Source organism: Balaenoptera acutorostrata, chromosome X (assembly GCF_949987535.1).
Source record: "Balaenoptera acutorostrata chromosome X, mBalAcu1.1, whole genome shotgun sequence".
In the NCBI taxonomy this organism is placed as follows: domain Eukaryota; kingdom Metazoa; phylum Chordata; class Mammalia; order Artiodactyla; family Balaenopteridae; genus Balaenoptera; species Balaenoptera acutorostrata.
Window position 1 is genome coordinate 116,540,053 of NC_080085.1, and position 23,252 is coordinate 116,563,304.

General features: G+C 37.2%; 1 long non-coding RNA gene across 1 annotated transcript in view; it reads left to right on the forward strand.

Annotated features, from left to right (window-relative positions):
• Positions 1-22,924, forward strand: part of LOC130706515 (uncharacterized) — a 33,759-nt gene extending 10,835 nt beyond the window's left edge. The window contains exons 2-4 of the long non-coding RNA XR_009006744.1: positions 15,710-15,791; positions 19,121-19,177; positions 22,659-22,924. This is a non-coding gene — a long non-coding RNA (uncharacterized LOC130706515). The remainder of the gene's footprint in view (positions 1-15,709; positions 15,792-19,120; positions 19,178-22,658) is intronic.
• Positions 22,925-23,252: the final 328 nt, after the last annotated feature.

Below are 23,252 nucleotides of genomic sequence, written 5' to 3' on the forward strand. Positions count from 1 at the left end.
CAGCATGTTTTTGATATCAGGAAATTACTGTTATTTTTTAGGTATGGCAATGGTATGTGTTTATTTTTTTAAAGAGTCCTTATCTCTATAGATACATAAAGAAATATTTATGGAAGAAATTTGCCTCAAAATAATGTGGTGGGGGACGTGGAGGAGTATAGGTGAGACAATTTTGCCTATGAGTTAGTTGATTACTGTTAAAGTTGGGTGTTCAGTATACAGGAGTTCATTGTGTTGTTTCTCTACTTTTGTGTATCTTCTACATTGGCTTTTTAAAAAGAGCGAGGTGTAATGTTTTACAACAGTATTGCCTGTAATTGGAAAGAAACCTATAAACAACCTATATATCTAGAATAAGGACTGGTTAAATAAATTAATGTATAGTCACACAATGGAATACTGTGATATTGTTAAAAATAAAGATAGATGGATCGACAGGTAGATCTGATATGGAACAATCTCTCAGATATAGCAAGTAAAAAATAATGTAGAAGAATATGAATAATATGTTCCCATTTATGCAAAAAGGAGGGGATAAATATACACATATGTACATGTATTTGTATAGGTTATTTCTAAAGGTATTCTTAAGAAATTGCTAACAGTGGTTGCCCCTGCATAAGGGTCTGGGTGTTACAGGAGAAAGGAGTGAGATAGAGACTACTTTTGACAACTTTTCTAATTTAAAAAATACTTCTCATTTTTTCACACTTGAAAATATGGCCCAGAATAGTAGTTAAAAGCTAAACTTCTTGAGTTGACTCATGTTCATTGCCAAATAGATGCTAGAAAAAATTTTGCTGACTGGTAAAAGTTTGGGAGTTAGAACACATTTTGAAATTATCTGTAAATTGGCAAGCATTAATGCTCTCCTTTGTGTCAAAGGAAATGCATGCATTTCTCACTCACAAATGAGAGAAACATTCCCATTTGGAGATTCCCCAGAGGGACCTATGTTTATAACTAAACACATGTTTTCAAGGGCTACGAAGCTGCAGAGGAAATTCGACCCTCTAGGGCAGTGGCAGAGATAATCCAAAACAGCAGATAATCCAAACTTCATAATATTTTGTTTTGAAATGCATAATATTATTTTTAGAAGCAGGCCATTTATGTTCTTAATTATGTTTTGCTGAGGGTAATAGACATATTAAAGTGAATTTGTAGTCTCTGAGCACCCACCAACAGAAGGTGGTGGAAGACATGGGCCAGAAATCTGCTTTGTGATAGAGGAGATACTGATAACCTATAACTGGGTCAGGAGGTCGTGACTGTAGATTTTTATTTCACTTCCCATCACCATGTAGACATTCTGCCTTTGCCTTCCTATGACCTCCTCTCCAAAATCTTTCTGAGAGCATTCCATCGAATTTTCCTTCCAAACCAAAGTTTAAAATAACAATACTGATCTGTAAGGAGAGAAGAAATCATTAGCATCCTTTCTATTTATAAAGTAAAAGATTAGGGTATTTTTCAATTAATATGTTCCACATGGACAACTCCATTATTCCTGCCTAGTGAAAGGTGATTGTCCAGCACACTGGTTCCTCCAGGTATACAGTTTAACAAGTAGGGCAGAAGCCTTAGGTAGACAATGTGGAAAGCCCTAGATCACTGGTAAGAGGGCATTGCTTTAAAAAAACATTTTTTGCTGTTTTCTGGGTTTTGTTATTGTTGGGCACGGACCTGATGGATAAGGCAAACGCTGCCAAAGGCGAAGAATGAATCCCTTTTCCTGACCGCCACCTGCCTGACAGTGTGCTGGGGCACTTCTAGGCCTGGGACCTTGTTTCAGACTCACAAAGACCCCGTAAAAGAGGCGAGGGCTGGGAGCAGCTGCATGGGGCAGAGAAAGAAGTGGGGACGCCCCCTAGATTTCTAGCTCAGCCGACCGGGTAGATGTGATGCCTTTAACAGAGATGCAGAACACAGCAGGAGCTGCAGATTTGGGCAAAAGTTAGGAAGAGTTAGTGAGTTCCATTTTCCACAGGATAATTGGTGGGTCACTAGGTCCTGACGGGTCACGTGGTGCACGGTGGGTCATAACCTTTAAGCCAGTGAAAGAAACAAGCCATCCTTTCTATCCCTCTGAAAATCTTAATTCCCACCATATGTTTTACTGCCCATGGCACATTACAGATCACTGGTCTATTTTTTAAATGCCAGAAAACTGTATTTCTATTGTTCTTGTCTTTATACATTTACTACTTATGTTAGCAATAGAAAAAAATTTTTTAAGTGCAAGTAACATAGAAGTGTGTTTCATTTACCATAATTGCTGTGTTCCCCTAAAGTGCATATACATCCATTCATTTTCAACTCTCTTTAGCAAAATGTTTCTTTAAAGAAATACAAATATCCAGTAAAACATAAGAAAATGCTCAACATCACTCAGAGTTAAAGAATGCACATTAAAACAGCATTATTCACCTTCTCATGTTGGCAGGGGTGTGCGGGAAACCCATAGGCACTCTCCAAACAATAATAGTGAGAATACAAATCTTGGCAACCTCTTTGGGGCCAACGTCCATGCACTTAATCACTCTATACCACCCTGCTGTGCAAGTTTTGTGATTTTTCTCCTACAAATATATGCACACCAGTACAGCAAACATTGTCTAAGAATGTTCATTACAATATTGAAATAGAAAACAGCTAGAAAGAGCTTAAATACCCATGAATGAGTGACTAGTTAAATAAATTAAGGTCCAGCAGGCAATAGAATAACATGCAGCTGTTAAAAATAATAAGAGAGGGGGCTTCCCTGGTGGCGCAGTGGTTGAGAGTCTGCCTGCCAATGCAGGGGACACGGGTTTGAGCCCTGGTCTGGGAAGATCCCACATGCCGTGGAGCAACTGGGCCCGTGAGCCACAACCGCTGAGCCTGCGCGTCTGGAGCCTGTGCTTCACAACAAGAGAGGCCGCGATAGTGAGAGCCCCGCGCACCGCGATGAAGAGTGGCCCCCGCTTGCCACAACTAGAGAAAGCCCTCACACATAAACGAAGACCCAACACAGCCATAGAAAATAAATAAATTTAAAAAAAGAAAAATAATAAGAGAGATCTATTCGTATTGGACCCTATGTTTAGTGTGATCCTATTGGCATCCAAACAAAACAAAAATAAACCAAAAAAAATCTTTCTTTCTCTGCTTGTATGTTGTAGAAAATTTGGGGATGAATTCGAAAGAAGCCATTACTGATGGTAATGCCCGGGAGGCAAGATTATGGTGGGACAAGGACAAAGGAAGACTTTTCTTTTCATTTCTAGCCTTACTCTATTGTTTGACTTTTAAAAAATTCATATGTATCTAAAACAATAGAAAAAGAGATGCTGAAACTTTTCAAAACCTATAGGGAATTCCCTGGCGGTCCAGTGGTTAGGACTCCATGCTTCCACTGCAGGGGGCGTGGGTTCGATCCCTGGTCAGGGAACTAAGATCCCGCAAGCTGCGTGGCGTGGCCAAAAAAAAAAAAAAACGAAAACAAACCCTATGCCTCTCTTTTGGTACATTTAAAAATGTCATGTCCTCCTTTAGTGCTATTTGAAATTTAAAAATAAATTGGACATAGTAACTGCAAACAAATCATGGCAATGCAACAAAATGTCTTGTTTTCAAAACTCACACATGCCCCTGCCTATGGATTCTAACACTGTCTTATCCTACAATCTCCCTTAATTCTCTCCAGAATGCTCAATGTCCTTATTCCTCTTCTTTTGTTTATTTTATTTTTTATTGAGATGTAATTGACATGTAACATTGCATAAGTTTAAGGTGTGCAACATGTTGATTTGATTCACTTATATATTACAATGTGATTACCACCATAATTGCCATTTCTTTCTGCGGTGAGAACACTTAAGATCTAGTCTCGAAGGAGTGCTTCCCAGAACTTCTGCTGCCAGTGTCCTTGTCCACACGGTGAGCCACAGCCACACCCACCCCGCCTCTGCAGGAGACCCTCCAACACTAGCAGGGCAAGTCTGTTGGTGCTGTATCCCCTCAAGGTATTTGTGTGAGAAACTCTTTATTTCTCCTGTATTTTTGAAGGACAGTTTCTCTGGACATAGAATTAAAGATAATTAAAATGGCCCCATGTTTCAAGACATAAGTCAAGGATTTTCAGGAGTACGGTAATCTTTAATGGCTAAACTTCAGGAAATTTTCTTCGCAACCTGGGAGAACATATAGACCAGAGGGCAGACAGCAGAAGCAAGAAGAACTACAATCCTGCAGCCTGTGAAAAAAACCACATTCACAGAAAGACAGACAAGATGAAAAGGCAGAGGGCTATGTACCAGATGAAGGAACAAGATAAAACCCCAGAAAAACAACTAAATGAAGTGGAGATAGGCAACCTTCCAGAAAAAGAATTCAGAATAATTATAGGGAAGATGACCCAGGACCTCGGAAAAAGAATGGAGGCAAAGATCAAGAAGATGCAAGAAATGTTTAATAAAGACCTAGAAGAATTAAAGAACAAACAAACAGAGATGAACAATACAATAACTGAAATGAAAAATACACTAGAAGGAATCAACAGCAGAATAACTGAGACGGAAGAACGGATAAGTGACCTGGAAGACAGAATGGTGGAATTCACTGCTGCGGAACAGACTAAAGAAAAAAGAATGAACAGAAATGAAGACAGCCTAAGAGACCACTGGGACAACATTAAACACAACAACATTCGCATTATAGGGGTCCCAGAAGGAGAAGAGAGAGAGAAAGGACCTGAGAAAATACTTGAAGAGATTATAGTCAAAAACTTCCCTAACATGGGAAAGGAAATAGCCACCCAAGTCCAGGAAGTGCAGAGAGTCCCAGGCAGGATAAACCCAAGGAGAAACACGCCGAGACACATAGTAATCAAATTGACAAAAATTAAAGACAAAGAAAAATTATTGAAAGCAACAAGGGAAAAATGACAAATAACATACAAGGGAACTCCCATAAGGTTAAGAGCTGATTTCTCAGCAGAAACTCTACAAGCCAGAAGGGAGTGGCATGACATATTTAAAGTGATGAAAGGGAAGAACCTACAACCAAGATTACGCTACCTGGCAAGGATCTCTTTCAGATTCGATGGAGAAATCAAAAGCTTTACAGACAAGCAAAAGCTAAGAGAATTCAGCACCACCAAACCAGCACTACAGCAAATGCTAAAGGAACTTCTCTAAGTGGGAAACACAAGAGAAGAAAAGGACCGACAAAAACAAACCCATAACAATTAAGAAAATGGTAATAGGAACATACATATCAATAATTACCTTAAACATGAATGGATTAAATGCTCCAACCAAAAGACACAGGCTCGCTGAATGGATACAAAAACAAGGCCCATCTATATGCTGTCTACAAGAGACCCACTTCAGACCTAGGGACACATACAGACTGAAAGTGAGGGGATGGAAAAAGATATTCCATGCAAATGGAAATTAAAAGAAAGCTGGAGTAGCTATACTCATATCAGATAAAATAGACTTTAAAATAAAGAATGTTGTAAGAGACAAGGAAGGACACTACATAATGATCCAGGGATCAATCCAAGAAGAAGATATAACAATTATAAATATATATGCACCCAACATAGGAGCACCTCAATACATAAGGCAACTGCTAACAGCTATAAAACAGGAAATCGACAGTAACACAATCATAGTGGGGGACTTTAACACCTCACTTACACCAATGGACAGATCATCCAGACAGAAAATAAATAAGGAAACACAAGCTTTAAATGACACAATAGACCAGATAGATTTAATTGATATTTATAGGACATTCCATCCAAAAACAGCAGATTACACTTTCTTCTCAAGTGCACACAGAACATTCTCCAGGATAGATCACATCTTGGGTCACAAATCAAGCCTCAGTAAATTTAAGAAAATTGAAATCATACCAAGCATCTCTTCTGACCACAACGCTATGAAATTAGAAATCAATTACAGGGAAAAAAACGTAAAAAACACAAACACATGGAGGCTAAACAATACATTACTAAATAACCAAGAGATCACTGAAGAAATCAAACAGGAAATCCAAAAATACCCAGGGACAAATGACAACGAAAACACGACAATCCAAAACCTATGGGATGCAGCAAAAGCAGTTCTAAGAGGGAAGTTTATAGCAATACAATCCTACCTCAAGAAACAAGAAACATCTGAAATCAACAATCTACCCTTACACCTAAAGGAACTAGAGAAAGAAGAACAAACAAAACCCAAAGTTAGCAGAAGGAAAGAAATCATAAATATCAGAGCAGAAGTAAATGAAATAGAAACAAAGAAAACAATAGCAAAGATCAATAAAACTAAAAGCTGGTTCTTTGAGAAGATAAACAAAATTGATAAACCATTAGCCAGACTCATCAAGAAAAAGAGGGAGAGGACTCAAATCAATAAAATTAGAAATGAAAAAGAAGAAGTTACAACAGACACCGCAGAAATACAAAGCATCCTAAGAGACTACTACAAGCAACTCTATGACAATAAAATGGACAACCTGGAAGAAATGGACAAATTCTTAGAAAGGTATAACCTGCCAAGACTGAACCAGGAAGAAATAGAAAATATGAACAGACCAATCACAAGTAATGAAATTGAAACTGTGATTAAAAATCTTCCAACAAACAAAAGTCCAGGACCAGATGGCTTCACAGGTGAATTCTATCAAACATTTAGAGAAGAGCTAACCCCCATCTTTCTCAAACTCTTCCAAAAAATTGCAGAGGAAGGAGCACTCCCAAACTCATTCTATGAGGCCACCATCACCCTGATACCAAAACCAGACAAAGATACTACGAAAAAAGAAAATTACAGACCAATATCACTGATGAATATAGATGCAAAAATCCTCAACAAAATACTACCAAACAGAATCCAACAACACATTAAAAGGATCATACACCATGATCAAGTGGGATTTATCCCAGGGATGAAAGGATTCTTCAGTATACGCAAATCAATCAATGTGATACACCATATTAACAAATTGAAGCAGAAAAACCATCTGATCATCTCAATAGATGCAGAAAAAGCTTTTGACAAAATTCAACACCCATTTATGATAAAAAACTCTCCAGAAAGTGGGCATAGAGGGAACCTACCTCAACATAATAAAGGCCATATACGACAAACCCACAGCACACATCATTCTCAATGGTGAAAAACTGAAAGCATTTCATCTAAGATCAAGAACAAGACAAGGATGTCCACTCTCACCACTATTCAACATAGTTTTGGAAGTCCTAGCCACGGCAATCAGAGAAGAAAAAGAAATAAAAAGGAATACAAATTGGAAAAGAAGAAGTAAAACTGTCACTGTTTGCAGATGACATGATACTATACATAGAGAATCCTAAAGATGCCACCAGAAAACTACTAGAGCTAATCAATGAATTTGGTAAAGTTGCAGGATACAAAATTAATGCACAGAAATCTCTTGCATTCCTATACAGTAATGATGAAGAATCTGAAAGAGAAATTAAGGAAACACTCCCATTTACCATTGCAACAAAAAGAATAAAATACCTAGGAATAAACCTACCTAGGGAGACAAAGGACCTGTATGCAGAAAAGTATAAGACAATGATGAAAGAAATTAAAAATGATACAAACAGATGGAGATACATACCATGTTCTTGGATTGGAAGAACCAATATTGTGAAAATGACTATAGTACCCAAAGCAGTCTACAGATTCAATGCAATTCCTATCAAATTACCAATGGCATTATTTGCAGAACTAGAAAAAAAAATCTTAAAATTTGTATGGAGACACAAAAGACCTCGAGTAGCCAAAGCAGTCTTGAGGGAAAAAAATGGAGCCGGGGGAATCAGACTCCCTGACTTCAGACTATACTACAAAGCTACAGTAATCAAGACAGTATGGTACTGGCACAAAAACAGAAACATAGATCAATGGAACAGGATAGAAAGCTCAGAGATAAACCCACACACCTATGGTCAACTAATCTATGACAAAGGAGGCAACGATATTCAATGGAGAAAAGACAGTCTCTTCAATAAGTGGTGCTGGGAAAACTGGACAGCTACATGTAAAAGAATGAAATTAGACCACTCCCTAACACCATACACAAAAATAAACTCAAAATGGATTAGAGACCTAAATGTAAGACCGGACGCTATAAAACTCTTAGAGGAAAACATAGGAAGAATACTCTTTGACATAAATCACAGCAAGATCTTTTTTGTTCCACCTCCTAGAATAATGAAAATAAAAAGAAAAATAAACAAATGGGACCTAATGAAACTTAAAAGCTTTTGCAAAGCAAAGGAAACCACAAACAAGACGAAAAGACAACCCTCAGAATGGGGGAAAATATTTGCAAATGAATCAACAGACAAAGGATTAATCTCCAAAATATATAAACAGCTCATGCAGCTCAATATTAAAGAAACAAACAACCCAATCCGAAAATGGGCAGAAGACCTAAATAGACATTTCTCCAAAGAAGACATACAGATGGCCAAGAAGCACATGAAAAGCTGCTCAACATCACTAATTATTAGAGAAATGCAAATCAAAACTACAATGAGGTATCACCTCACACCAGTTAGAATGCGCATCATCAGAAAATCTAAAAACAACAAATGCTGGAGAAGGTGTGGAGAAAAGGGAACCCTCTTGCACTGTTGGTGGGAATGTAAATTGATACAGCCACTATGGAGAACAGTATGGAGGTTCCTTAAAACACTAAAAATAGAATTACCATATGACCCAGCAATCCCACTACTGGGCATATACCCAGAGGAAACCATAATTCAAAAAGACACATGCACCCCAATGTTCATTGCAGCAGTATTTACAATAGCCAGGTCATGGAAGCAACCTAAATGCCCATCGACAGACGAATGGATAAAGAAGATGTGGTACATATATACAATGGAATATTACTCAGCCATAAAAAGGAACGAAATTGGGTCATTTGTAGAGAGGTGGATGAATCTAGAGACTGTCATACAGAGTGAAGTAAGTCAGAAAGAGAAAAACAAATATCATATATTAACGCATATATGTGGAACCTAGAAAAATGGTACAGATGAACCGGTTTGCAGGGCAGGAATTGAGACACAGATGTAGAGAACAAACGTATGGACACCAAAGGGGGAAAGCAGCGGCGGGGGGTGGGGGTGGGGGGTGGGTGTGTGTGTGGTGGTGGTGGTGGTGGGATGAATTGGGAGATTGAGATTGACATATATACACTGATATGTATAAAATGGATAACTAATAAGAACCTGCTGAATAAAAAAATTAAAGAAAAAAAAGATCTAGTCTCTTAGCAACTTTGAAATATATATATAATACAGTGTTGTTGACTATTATCACTATGCAGTGCATTAGATCTCCTGAACTTATTCATCTAGTTGCAACTTTTAAAAATACTTGTTAAACAGCTTTATTGAGGTATAACTGACACAAAACAAGCTGTACCTGTTACAAGTACATCATTTGATCATTATTGCCATCCGTATATACCCATGGAATCATCACCACAATCAAGATAATGAACATATCCATCACCCCCTAAAGTTTCTGGTGCCCCTTTGTAGTCCCTCCTCCCTCCACCCTGTCCCTTGAAAACCTCTGACCTGCTTTATGTCACTATAGACGAGTCTGCATTTTCCAGAATTTTTATGTAAATGGAATCATTTATTATGTAGTCATTTTGCCTGGCTTCATTCAGGATAATTATTTTGAGACTATCCATGTTGTTATATGTAACAAAAGTTCATTCTTTTTTATGGCTGAATAGTGTTACATTGTGTGAGTATTCCAGAATTTGTTTATCCACTCAGCTGTGAAAGGACATTTGAGTTGCTTTCAGTTTTGGGCTATTATAAATAAAGTGGCTATAAATACCAACGTACAAGTCTTTGAAATGGACATATGGTTTCATATCTCTTGGATAAATACCTAGGAGTAGAATGGTTGGATCATATAGTAGATGTATATTAAGCTTTTTAAGAAATTGCCAAAATTTCTCATCACAAGAAAAAAAATTCTGTAACTATGTAAGATGACAGATGTTAACTAGACTAATTGTGGTGATCATTTTGCAACATATACAAATATTTAATCATTATGTTGTACTCCTGAAACTTATATAATGTGGTTTGTCAATTTTACCTCAATAATAATAATAATAATAATAATAATAATAATAATAATAATAAAAAGAAATTACCGGATTGCTTTCCAAAGTGCTTGTGTCATTTTACATCCCCACCAGCAGTGTACAGGAGTTCCAGTTCTTCCACATCCTCACCAACATTTGGTACAATCAGTCTTTTTTTTTTTTTTAAATTTATGTATTTATTTATTTATTTGGTTGGGCCGGGTCTTAGTTGCGGCAGGTGGGCTCCTTAGTTGTGACATGTGAACTCAGTTGCGGCATGCATGCGGGATCTAGTTCCCTGACCAGGGATTGAACCTAGGCCCCCTGAATTGGGAGCGCAGAGTCTTACCCACTGCGCCACCAGGGAAGTCCCACAATCAGTCTTTTTAATTTTAGTCATTCTAATAGGTGTGAAGTGATATCTCATTGTGGTTTTAATCTGCATTTCTTTAATGACTAATGACGTTGAGCATCTTTTCCATGTGCTTATTTGCCATCCGTATATCTTCTTTGGTAAAGTGTCGATTCAAATCTTCTGCTTTTTTTTTTTTCTTAATTGGGTTACTTGTCTTTTTATTATTGAGCTGTAAGAGTTCTATACATTCTGTATACAAGTCTTTTATCAGATACAAGATTTGCGATTATTTTCTTCCAGTCATTGCCTTACTTTTACATTTCTTAAACTGAGTCCCATGAAGAGCAGAAGTTTTAGATTTTGATGAAGTCAAATTTATAAATATATTCTTTCATGGATGTGCTTTTGGTGTTATATCCAAGAAATGTTTGCCTCATCTAAGGTCAAAATAGATTTTCTCCAAGATTTTCTTTTATAAGTTATATAGTTTTAAGACTATAGTTTAGACTAGGTCTGTGACACATTTAGAGTGAATGTATTTGATGCGCGATATGGATAAAAATTATTTTTTTGCATATGGATATTAAAATATTCCAGTACCATTTGTTGAAAATACAATCCTTTCTTCACTGAGTTGCATTTGCACTTTGTCAAAAATCAGTTGTGCATATATATTCATACATCCCATATGGATTTTATAATCAGCTTATTGATTTTTACCAAAAAAATCTGGGATTTGGATTGGGATTGTGATGAAACTATGGATCAATTTGGGGGAGAATTGATATCTAAAGTGTTAAATCTTTGAATCCATGAGCACAGTGTATCTCTCCATCTACTTAGGTCTTATTTGATTTCTGTCAACAATTTTTATATTTTCCATTGTACAGGTCTTTCACATCTTTTGCCAGATTTATCCTATTATAAAAGATATTATTTATTTCAATTTCCCTTTGTTGCTAGTATATAGAAATACAATTGATTTTTTTGACATTGATCTTGTATCTTACAACCTTGCTAAACTTACTTATTAGTTGTAATAATTTTTTTGTAGCTTCCATAGGATTTTGTACACAGAAGATCATGTCTCAAAGAATAAAACTGGTTTTACTTCTCCTCAATCTGGAAAGATGTTATTTCTTTCTCTTGCCTAGTTTCACTGGTTAGAAACTCTAGTGATATATTGAATATAAATGGGGAGGACAGACATCCTTACCTTGCTCCCAATCTTAGTGCAAAAGCATTCAACTTTTCACCACTGAGTATGATATCAGCTGTAGGTTTTAGTAGATGCCCTTTATCAGGTGGAGGAAGTTTCGTTCTATTCCTGGTTTAGTGAGAATTTTTATCAGAGATGAACGTTGGTTTTTTTCAAATACTTTTTCTATGTCTCTTGTGATGCTCATATTTTTTTCCTTTTTAGTTTAATATCCTGAATTACATTGATTGATTTATAAATGTTAGCCCAACCTTTCATTCCCAGGAAAAACCCCACTTGGTGAATTATCCTTTGTATAGTTTATTTGATTTGTTAATATTTTATTAAGAAATTTTGTATCTATGCTCATAAGGGATTGTGGTCTGTAGCTTTTATTTCTTGTGATTCCTTTGTATAGTTTTGGTTTCAGATTAACACTGTCTTCATAGAATGAATTGGGAGGTATCCCAACTTCAATTTCTAAAAGAGTTTGTGTAGAATTAATATTTCTTTCCTAGATGCTGGGTAGACTTCATGAATAATGTTATCTGGGATTGGAGTTTTCTTTGTGGAAAGCTTTTCAATAAGTTCAATTTCTTTATAGATAGTTACTCAAGTTATGTATTTCTTCTTGAGTTTTAGTAGGTAGTTTCTTTCAAAGACTTTCTCCGTTTCATCTAGTCATTGAATTTATAGATGTAAAGTTGTTCATAACATTCCATTTCTGTCTTTTTAATATCTGTAGACTTTATAGTGATGTCATCTGCCTCATTCCATATTAGTAATTTGTGTCTTCTCTCTCTTTTTCTGATCAATCTGGCTAGAGGCTTATAGGTATTATTAGTCTTCTCAGAAAGAAGAATCAATTTCATTGATTTTCTCTGTTGTTTTTATATTTTTAAATTTTACTTATTTTTACTTTGATCTTTATTTCCTTTCTTTAGCTTACTTTGAGTTTCATTTGTTCTTTTTCTAGATTTTTACAGCAGAATTTGAAGTCATTGATTTGAGAACTTAGAACTGGCTTCTTTTATAACATAGGTATTTAGTTATTTATTTAAATTAATTAATTAATTTATTTTTGGCTACGTTGGGTCTTTGGTGCTGCATGCAGGCTTTCTCTAGTTGCAGCGAGCGGGGGCTACTCTTCATTTGCGGTGCGTGGGCTTCTCATTGTGGTGGCTTCTCTTGTTGAGGAGCACAGGCTCTAGGCGCACAGGCTTCAGTAGTTGTGGCACGCGGGCTCAGTAGTTTTGGTACGCAGGCTCAGTAGTTGTGGCTCGCAGGCTCTAGAGCACAGGTTCAGTAGTTGTGGCACATGGGCTTCGTTGCTCTGCAGCCTGTGGGATCTTCCTGGACCAGGGCTTGAACCCGTGTCCCCTGCATTGGCAGGCGGATTCTTAACCACTGTGCCACCAGGGAAGTCCCTACCACATACTTTTTTTTTATTGGAGTATAATTGCTTTACAATGGTGTGTTAGTTTCTGCTTTATAACAAAGTGAATCAGTTATACATATACATATATCCCCATATCTCTTCCCTCTTGTGAGTGCTTTAAGTTTTTCTCTGAGCACTGCTTTAGCTACCTATAATAAAATTTTATGTGTTGTGTTTTCATTTTCATTCAGTTCAAAATACTTCTAAAATTCTTTTGAGCTCTACTTTGACCCATATGTCATTTAGAAGTGTGTTAGTTTCCAAATATTTGAAGATTTCCCAGATGTCCTTCTGTTATTTTTTTTTAAATAAATTTATTTATTTATTTATTTATTTATTTTTGGCTGTGTTGGGTCTTCGTTTCTGTGCTAGGGCGTTTTCTAGTTGCGGCAAGTGGGGTCCACTCTTCATCACGGTGTGCGGGCCTTTCACTGTCACGGCCTCTCTTTTTGCGGGGCACAAGCTCCAGACGCGCAGGCTCAGTAGTTGTGGCTCACGGGCTTAGTTGCTCTGCGGCATGTGGGATCTTCCCAGATCAGGGCTCGAACCCATGTCCCCTGCATTGGCAGGCAGATTCTCAACCACTGCACCACCAGGGAAGCCCTGTTATTGATTTCTAATTTAATTCTATTGTGATCAGAGAACATGTTTTATTTGAATTTTTAAAAATTCATTGAGACATCTTATGGCCCAGAAAATGTTTTATCTTGGACAATCTGCGTAATTAAAAACAATATGTATTCTGCTGTTAGTGGTAGAATGTTGTGTAAATATTAATTAGGTCAAACTAGCCGATAATGTTGTTCAGTTCTTCTATATTCTTTTTTTTTTTAAATTAATTAATTTATTTATTTTTGGCTGTGTTGGGTCTTCGTTTCTGTGCGAGGGCTTTCTCTAGTTGCGGCAAGCGGGGGCCACTCTTCATCGCGGTGCGCAGGCCTCTCACTATCGCGGCCTCTCTTGTTGCAGAGCACGGGCTCCAGACGCGCAGGCTCAGTAGCTGTGGCTCACGGGCTTAGTTGCTCCGCAGCATGTGGGATCTTCCCAGACCAGGGCTTGAACCCGTGTACCCTGCATTGGCAGGCAGATTCTCAACCACTGCGCCACCAGGGAAGCCCCTTCTATATTCTTAATGACTTTCTGTCTACTTGTCCTATCAATTATTGAGAGAGGGGTGTTGAAGTCTCCAACTATAATTGTGGATTTGTCTGTTTCTTTTTGCAATTCTATAAGTTTATGCTTCATGTAATTTGAAGCTCTGATATGAGGCACAAAAATATTTAGGCTTCTTATCTTATCCAGAAGAATCAACTGTTTTATCATTATGCAGTGATATTCTTTACCCCTGGTAATAGTTTTTACTCTGAGAATCTACTTTGTCTGATATTAATATAACCACTTCAGCTTTCTTTTGATTAGTGTTAGCACAGTATCTTTATCCATCCATTTGGTTTTATCCTATGTGTCTTTGTATTTAAAGTTTCTTGAAAGTGACATATTTTGAAACTTTGTTATTCAATATGACAATCTTGAGGTGTATCAACCATTTATATTTAATGTGATTATTGATATGTTTGGGTTTAAGTCTACCTTTGTACTATTTATCTTCTATTTGTCCCATTTCTTTTTTGTTCCTTTTTCTGCCTTCCTTTGGATTGAGTATTTTTAATTATTACTTCTTATCTCCTTTGTTGACATTAGTTATAACTCTTTGTAGTTGTATTTTAACGGTTGCTTTCTTGGGCTTATAATACAGGAAGTCGTCTCTTTGCATGGTACTGCTGGACTATAAAAATGACCACACAAGCTGAGCTATACAAAGAGATCTTAATAACGAGAAAGTAACAATAGTTCTGTGAGCTTGAACATTTTTATCAAAATATTAAAACTCTTTTACTGTTGTTTATAAATGTATAGAGAAAAGAAAATGTAGTAAAGTGAATATGTATCTAGTACACTGTAATTTAAAATACTAAAAACATTGAGAATTAAAGTGTTTTGTTTCTTTGTTAAAAAAAAAACTTATCAAGAAGACTTCCTCTTCCAGGAATATGGTATAGACATACTTTTTCCTATTCCTCCCTCCAAGTACAACAGAAGAAGACTCTGAAAGTTGGACTGAAACAGACAAACCATACTGGCTAGGGACCTTGGGCCCCAAGGAATAACATGGTGTTGAGTTCCCCGGGTTTTCTTTTTTGCCTCATTTTTCCCAGACATGGAGATGAAGAAGTTGGCAACCCAGAAATGCCAAGAGGAACAGACCCAAAAAAGTCCCAGTAAAAACCTGCACTCTTTAGCCAAAAGGCCAGGAAAGGGGCAGCCTAGCAAGAAAGAAAACATTTTTCAGGAACTGCTCTAATCCAGCCAAACACCACAGAAAAATCTGTGATCCCACCCCCAGCTCCAGCAGCAAATGCTCAGTTGCTGGCTTAGAATTCCACACTAAGCAGGCGGCAACAAAGTGCTGCAACACTCCCACCAGGGTGGTGTCAGAGAAAGCCGAATCAGGAGCCAGGACTTCCACTCTGCTGACCCATAATAAGCGTCCCTTCTTCCTTCCTCCCCCCAGTAAAGTATCAGTGGAGACCACATGGACAGCTTGGACTTGCCATTCCTGGCTCCTTCCCCTCCCCACTGGAGCGGTAGCAGAGGTAATACTAGTTTCATAAAATGAATTGGGAAGTGTTCCCTCCCCTTCTATTTTCTGGATGGGATTGTGCAAAACTGGAGTTAAATCTTTAAACATTTGGTAGAATTCTCCAGTAAAACTATCTGGGTCTGAAGATTTCTTTGGGGGGAATTTTTAAATTATAAATTTATTTTTTATATAGAAAATCCTGAAGAATTCATACACACACACACACAAAACCTCTTAGAGCTTATAAACCAGTATAGCAAGGTAGCAGGATACAATATCAATATACAAAAATCACTTGTATTTCTATACACTAGTGAAGAACACTCCAGAAATGATATTAAGAAAATAATCCTATTTACAATAGCACTAAAAAGAATAAAACACTTATGAATAAATTTAACATGAAAGAAGTGCAAGACTGGAAACTAGAAAATATTATTGAAAGAAATGAAAGACCCAAATAAATGAAAAGAACTCCATGTTCATGAATTGGAAGACTTAATATTGTTAAGATGGCAGTAGTCTCTAAACTTGAAGCTTTATTCTATGAAATTTTGCATATAAGTAAATTATGTTAAATTTGAACAATTCCCTCAAATATTCCCTCTGATGGTCATAGCCTGAGCTTGAAAAGTAACTTAATTTTATCTAAATGACCGCATAGTAAAGGAGCTGTTACAGTGGAGGATTACTGGACTGAATGTCAATATTATGACATAGTATGAGTGTGTTTCATGTTTGGTAATTGCAATCATTGTTGCTTTTGTTGTGGTCATCCATTTACAATGCTTGGTGTCAGTCTATTTATCTCTTGTAAAAATAAAATACAGTGTGTGTGTGTGAAAAAAAAAAAATGACCGCATAGTGAATACTTCAATTACCAAAAAATTATTAGCACTCATTGACTAAAAACCCTTGCTTTTTGGGGGGTGAAATTTGGAGGGATTCCAAATAACAAAATTCCAAGCCAACATGAAAAATATATGCTATTTGTAGATGATTATTCATTTGCTTTAACTAAAGTGTAGATAACAATAATAAAAGGCCATGTATTAAGTTATTGAGGAAGGTGCTGGTCTTATCCATTAAATATTAAGCAGGGGAAAGTAATCTAGGCTACATGGCTTTAAGCATTTTTTTTTAACGTTTCTTTAATTTATTTATTTATTTTATATTTATTTTTGGCTGTGTTGGGTCTTCGCTTCTGTGCGAGGGCTTTCTCCAGTTGCAGAGAGCGGGGGCCACTCCTCATCGCGGTGCGCGGGCCTCTCACTGTCGTGGCCTCTCCCGTTGTGGAGCACAGGCTCCAGACGCACAGGTGCAGTAGTTGTGGCTCACGGGCCCAGCTGCTCCGCGGCATGTGGGATCCTCCCAGACCAGGGCTCGAACCCGTGTCCCCCGCACCGGCAGGCAGACTCCCAACCACTGCGCCACCAGGGAAGCCCCTGGCTTTAAGCATTTTGGGTCTAGTCACAGATATATCTTATTTTAGCCTGATTTCTAGGAGTATTATTGTCATCTAACTCAGGGTTCCCCAACCCTACCGTCTGCGGCCTGTTAGGAACCAGGCCACGTAGCAGGAGGTGAGTGGGGGGAGGGCAAACATAGCTTCATCTGCCGCTCCCCATTGCTCCCCATCTCTCACATTACCGCCTAGACCATCACTCGCATTACCGCTTGAACCATCCCCCCCACCATCCGTGGAAAAATTGTCTTCCACAAAACCTGTCCCTGGTGCCAAAAAGATTGGGGACTGCTCATCTAACTCATACCCCTTGGTTCTAATTCTGTGTTCAACATGTAATTTTTTAAAAATTAATTAATTAATTAATTAATTTTATTTTTGGCTGTGTTGGGTCTTCGTTTCTGTGCAAGGGCTTTCTCCAGTTGCAGCAAGCGGGGGCCACTCTTCATCGCGGTGCGCGGGCCTCTCACTGTCGCGGCCTCTCTTGTTGCGGAGCACAGGCTCCAGACGTGCAGGCTCAGTAGTTGTGGCTCACGGGCCTAATTGCTCGGCGGCATGTGGGACCCTCCCAGACCAGGGCTTGAACCCGTGTCCCCTGCATTGGCAGGCAGATTCTCAACCACTGCACCACCAGGGAAGTCCCAACATGTAATTTTTAATTATAATTATACTATTCATGTAGGTCTGCTTAAGGGGAAATAAATCAATCATTTAACATATGCTTCTTGTGCTAAACACTGTGCTAAGTCCTGGGCATAGAGTGGGAAGATAGCAAGTAAGGCCTCCACCTTCTTGACATTTAAAGATAATTGGGGGAACAGACCTTAAATAAATAAACCTGCAATAAATATTTAATTACAAATTAGGATAAATTTTCTAAGGGAAAAGGACAGGATGCCATTGGATCAGGTGGTCAGGAAAAGTCTCTGAGAAAGTAACAGTTAAGGTGAGATAATGATGTATGAATAGGAGTTAGTCATGTCAAAAGCATGGGAACAATATTCCAGGAAGAGGGAACAGAAATTTTCAAGAACCGGAGGTGAGAGAGAGTTTGACATGTTTGAGGAGCTGACAAAAACATCCTTTTGTCTATGACATTATATGAGGGGACATTAGGGATATACAGGCAGAAGTTAGATCATACAGAGTATGTGGTTGTGGGTAATGGTAAATAGTTTGGAATTTATCTAAAGTTCAAATGCAGTACTTTGAATGGTTTGACCCAGGTAAAATGATCTAATTTTCATTTTTATTTTTATTTTTTTATTTTGTTCTCAAAGAACTTTATTTTTTCTAGTCTCTACTTTTTTTTTCTTTTTCTTTTTTTGGCCATGCCGTGCAGCATGTGGGATCTTAGTTCCCCGACCAGGGATCGAACCCACGACCTCTGCAGTGGAAGCACGGAGTCCTAACCAATGGACCACCAGGGAAGTCCCCCTCAAAGAACTTTATTTTTGGGCTTCCCTGGTGGCGCAGTGGTTGAGAATCTGCCTGCCAATGCAGGGGACACGGGTTCGAGCCCTGGTCTGGGAAGATCCCACATGCCGCAGAGCGACTAGGCCCGTGAGCCACAATTACTGAGCCTGCGCGTGTGGAGCCTGTGCTCCGCAACAAGAGAGGCCGCGATAGTGAGAGGCCCGCGCACCGCGATGAAGAGTGGTGCCCGCTCTCCGCAACTAGAGAAAGCCCTCGCACAGAAACGAAGACCCAACACAGCCATAAATAAATTTTAAAAAAATTAAAAAAAAAAGAACTTTATTTTTTAAAAATTTTATTGGAGTATAGTTGATTTACAATGTTATGTTAGTTTCAGGTGTACAGCATAGTGATTCAGTTATACATACATTCATAATATACATATATTCATTCTTTTTCAGGTTCTTTTCCCGTACAGGTTATTACCGAAAATTGAGTAGAGTTCCTTGTGCTATACAGTAGGTCCTTGTTGGTTATTTATTTTATATATAGTAGTATGTGTATGTTAATCCCAAGCTCCCAATAATTTTCCTTTTTAAAAGATCACTCTGGTTGCTGAGAATGAATTGGTTGAAGAGCGGGCAGAGGACATCATGAGGAGGCTACTGAAGTAATATAAGAGATAGATGTTAGTAGGTGAAGGCAGAATGGTGGCAGAGGAAATGCAGAAATGAGAAGAGCCAGATGTGAGCCCTGAGGAGTGGTCACTGAGGAGCTGTATAGGAAAGAGAGGTGTTGTGGAAGCAGAAACTGGTTCCAAGCGGGAAGGAATATAATCAGGTGTGTCAGAAACTGTGGAGAGGTTGAATTCAATAGGAATGAAAATATGTCAAATCGATATGGCAGCTTAGTGATCTTTTCTGACCTCTGTAAAAGAAGTTTTAGTGAATCCAGAAGCTATGCTGAAGTGGGCCAAAGAGGGAGTATAGGCTTTCTGTTTCTGGCATGTCATCACTGCTGAGAACAACAAAAAGTACGGTTCATAGATGAGAAAACATCTACTGAAAAGCCTTGAAGGTCTGTAAGGTAAGGAATTATCAGGATAAAACCTCCAAGAATGTGAGAACATAGAGAAGTGAAGTAATGAAATCAGTTTTGTCCTGAAAACAATTGAGGAATTTGGGTGTTTGAGGATTTCAACTTCGCAAAAGCCATTCAAAACATAGGGGTAAAAGACACAAGCCCAGAGACCAATTAAAGGTGAACAGTCTAATAGAAGTCCTTTTCCTATTAAACTGGATTTATTTCCCCAAAGAATAAATCCTCAGTAAAGGAGAACTTAACTTGCTTTCCTACCCACTCCCCCAGGGACTACAAAAGAATATTTTCTTGGTGGTGCCAAGCAGGACAAGGAGGAAAAAATTGGCTGAGAAGCTGTCATCATGCAGCCCCAAATCACACTGCTGGGGTGACTCAAGACATCTCTAGTCATAAATTTAAAGTGATTCTGGCCTGTTAATGTTCCCAGACACTTAGCAAAAGCAAACATAGATCCTTTGTGAAGAAATTCACCTTTGTCCTAGGTCTCAAAGAATTTGTTCAAATTATTTTGTAAGGAAAGTGAGCAGCTCACAAAAAAAGTTAATAATCAAACAAGGAATTGAATTACCATAAGTGAGAATTAGCAAAAATTAACAGACAGCAGAGCCATATGTGGAAATAATTTAGATTTGGGAATTATTAAACACAGAATATGAAGAGCTATACTTACTATGTTTAAAGAAGTAAACATGTGTGTGGGAAACAAGAAATTCTAAAGAATGACCATATTTGAACAACGATTTCATTGAACTTCAGAAAGAAAAAGAAAATCATGATTGAAATTAGGAACTCAATAAATTGAAGAGATTAACAGCAATTTAGACACAATTAATTAGAGAATTAGTGGATTGAAAGACATTTCAGAAGAAATTATTTATAAGACAATAAATCTTAAAAGTTCTCACAAGAAAAAAAATTGTAACTGTGTGGTGATGAAAGATGTTAACTAGAATTATCGTGCTGATCATTTCACAATATATACAAGTATCAAATCACTTTGATGTACACCTGAAACTAATATAATGTCATATGTCAATAATATCTCAAATTTTTTAAGAAAAGAAACTATACAGAAATCAGAACAGAGAGGCAAAGAGGTAGAATATATGAAAGAGGCTACAAAATGATCTTATAGGCAGGCTTTGCTATTGTTTGATAAGTTTCAAACCAAGATGTATAATAAAGCTTTTTTTCTGACAAAAAAAAAAGTTAAAAGAAAGCAAACAAGAAAGAAACTTGGAATTTAGAATGATAGACTCAGGTCTGAAGTATACACTTAATCAGAGTTCTAGAAGGAGAGTCGAGAGAGGCAATAGCTGAGAGGTTTCAGAACTGAGCAGAGACACCAGAGTAGAGCAGCCAGAGAAGACACAGATTACTTTCAAAGAAAGGAGAGACACTAGACGGCTAACTGACAGCTGATTCCCAACAGCAACAGTGCAGTCAATTGACTATCAAATTATAGCTTTAATGTGCCAATGGAAAAGAACTATCAATCTACAAGTGTATGCCTTGCAAAAGTATCTTTCAAGCAAGAGAGTGAAATATAATGAGAGGAACTGCCACCAGTAGAACCCCATTAAAGGAAATTCCAAAGGTAGAATAAAATTTGTTGCAGATGCCAGAGACTTAGAAAGGAGAACAGAGCAAAGCAAGTGAAAATATATGAATAAATCTAAATAAATATTTAATATTAATACTACTTAATATTAAATAAATAGTAACTTAGTTACTTTAAAAAGTAAGTCTTAGAGGGTTAAAGTATATAAATATATAGAATTAAAATATAATACCATCACAAACTGAGAGGAGCAGTAAATGAACCTAGTATTTAAAGTTTCTTTTGTTGTCAGAAGAGTATTAATTAGTTCCAAATTTTTGTAAGTTTTCATATTGCAGTCTCAGGAATGGATAACCATTTAAAAATAAAATCAGAGGGCATAATCTTGAAATTGAAAGATAATGAAACTGTGGAATAAAAGAAGGTGAGAAAGAAGGGAAAGAAATGTGGAAAAGAGGAACTTACAGAACAAAAATAAGGCTATTGAGTTAACCCAAATATTCAAGTAGCTAAACTGGACAAAGATTGTCAGACTGGTCTTAAGAAACATACAACCAGTTAAGTTATTTACTGAGACATATCAAAAAACATAACAAAGCAGAAAAGTTGAAAGGAAATGAATGGGAAACGTATATATCATAAAATAGTACGCAACCCAACTCAGTCTCCAGATTCAAGGCAATTCCTATGAAAATCTCAGCTGGCTTCTTTACAGAAATTGACAAGTTGACCCTAAAATTCATATGGAAATTCAAGGAGATCAAAACAGCCAGAACAACCTTGAAATAGAAGAGCAAAGTTGAAGGACTCATGTATCCCAATTTCAAAACTTACTGCAGCACTGCAGTAATCAAGACAGTGTGGTACTGGTACAAAGGTAGACATATAGATCAATGGGATAGAATGGAGAGTGCAGAAATAAACCCTCAAATTTATAGTCAACTGATTTTTTAAATTTATTTTTTAATTGAAGTATAGTTGGTTTACAATATTGTGTTAGTTTCAGGTGTATAGCAAAGTGATTCAGTTTATATATATGTATATATTTTTTTCAGATTCTTTTCCATTATACATTATTACAAGATATTGAATATAGTTCCCTGTGCTATACAGTAAATCCTTTGTTGTTTATCTATTTTTTATATAGTGGTGTGTATCTGTTAATCCCATAATCCTAAATTATCCCTCCCCTGCCAACAGTCAACTGATTTTTGACAACGGTGCCAAGACATTCAGCAGGAAAAGAATAATCTCTTTAACAAATGTTGTCAGAAAAATTGGATGTTCACATGTAAATGAATTGTTGGCCAATTCTCTCTTTTTGTTATCCATTTTAGTAAAATGTCACTTGGATTTATCACTGGGATTCATGGAATCAACGCAACTACACACTTTGCTGTCTGTGCATGAAATGAATACAGCTGTGAAGCGACCAATTACCAGCAAACTTTGAACAAAGTGATGTGATTGATTACTGATCATGATGCACATCTGTTTTTTACATAGTTGTGTATGGATTGAAGAGCTAGCAGCAAAGTCTGTAACTTTATGCAATTACAGTTAATATACTGTGGTAATTAAAATTTGAACCATGTTGTTGGGAGACTGGTGTTATTTAATGAACTGAAATTTGTGCATATTGAAACCAAGCAAAATGAGAACTATCTGTATACACACTTTACTTATTAGAGTCTACCTTCAAGTGATATACTGTATAACACTCACATATAGTACCTTGCGATATTATGCTTCCATTTCTTCCCTCCATCATCTGTGCTATTTTTGTCATACATTTTACTTTTACATATGTTATAAACCCACAAAATGTTGATAATTTTTGCTTTAGGCAGTTGAATATCTCTAAAGAGACTCGAATAAGAAGTCTTTATATGTACCTATATATTTACTATTTCTGGGGCGCTGCAGCCTTT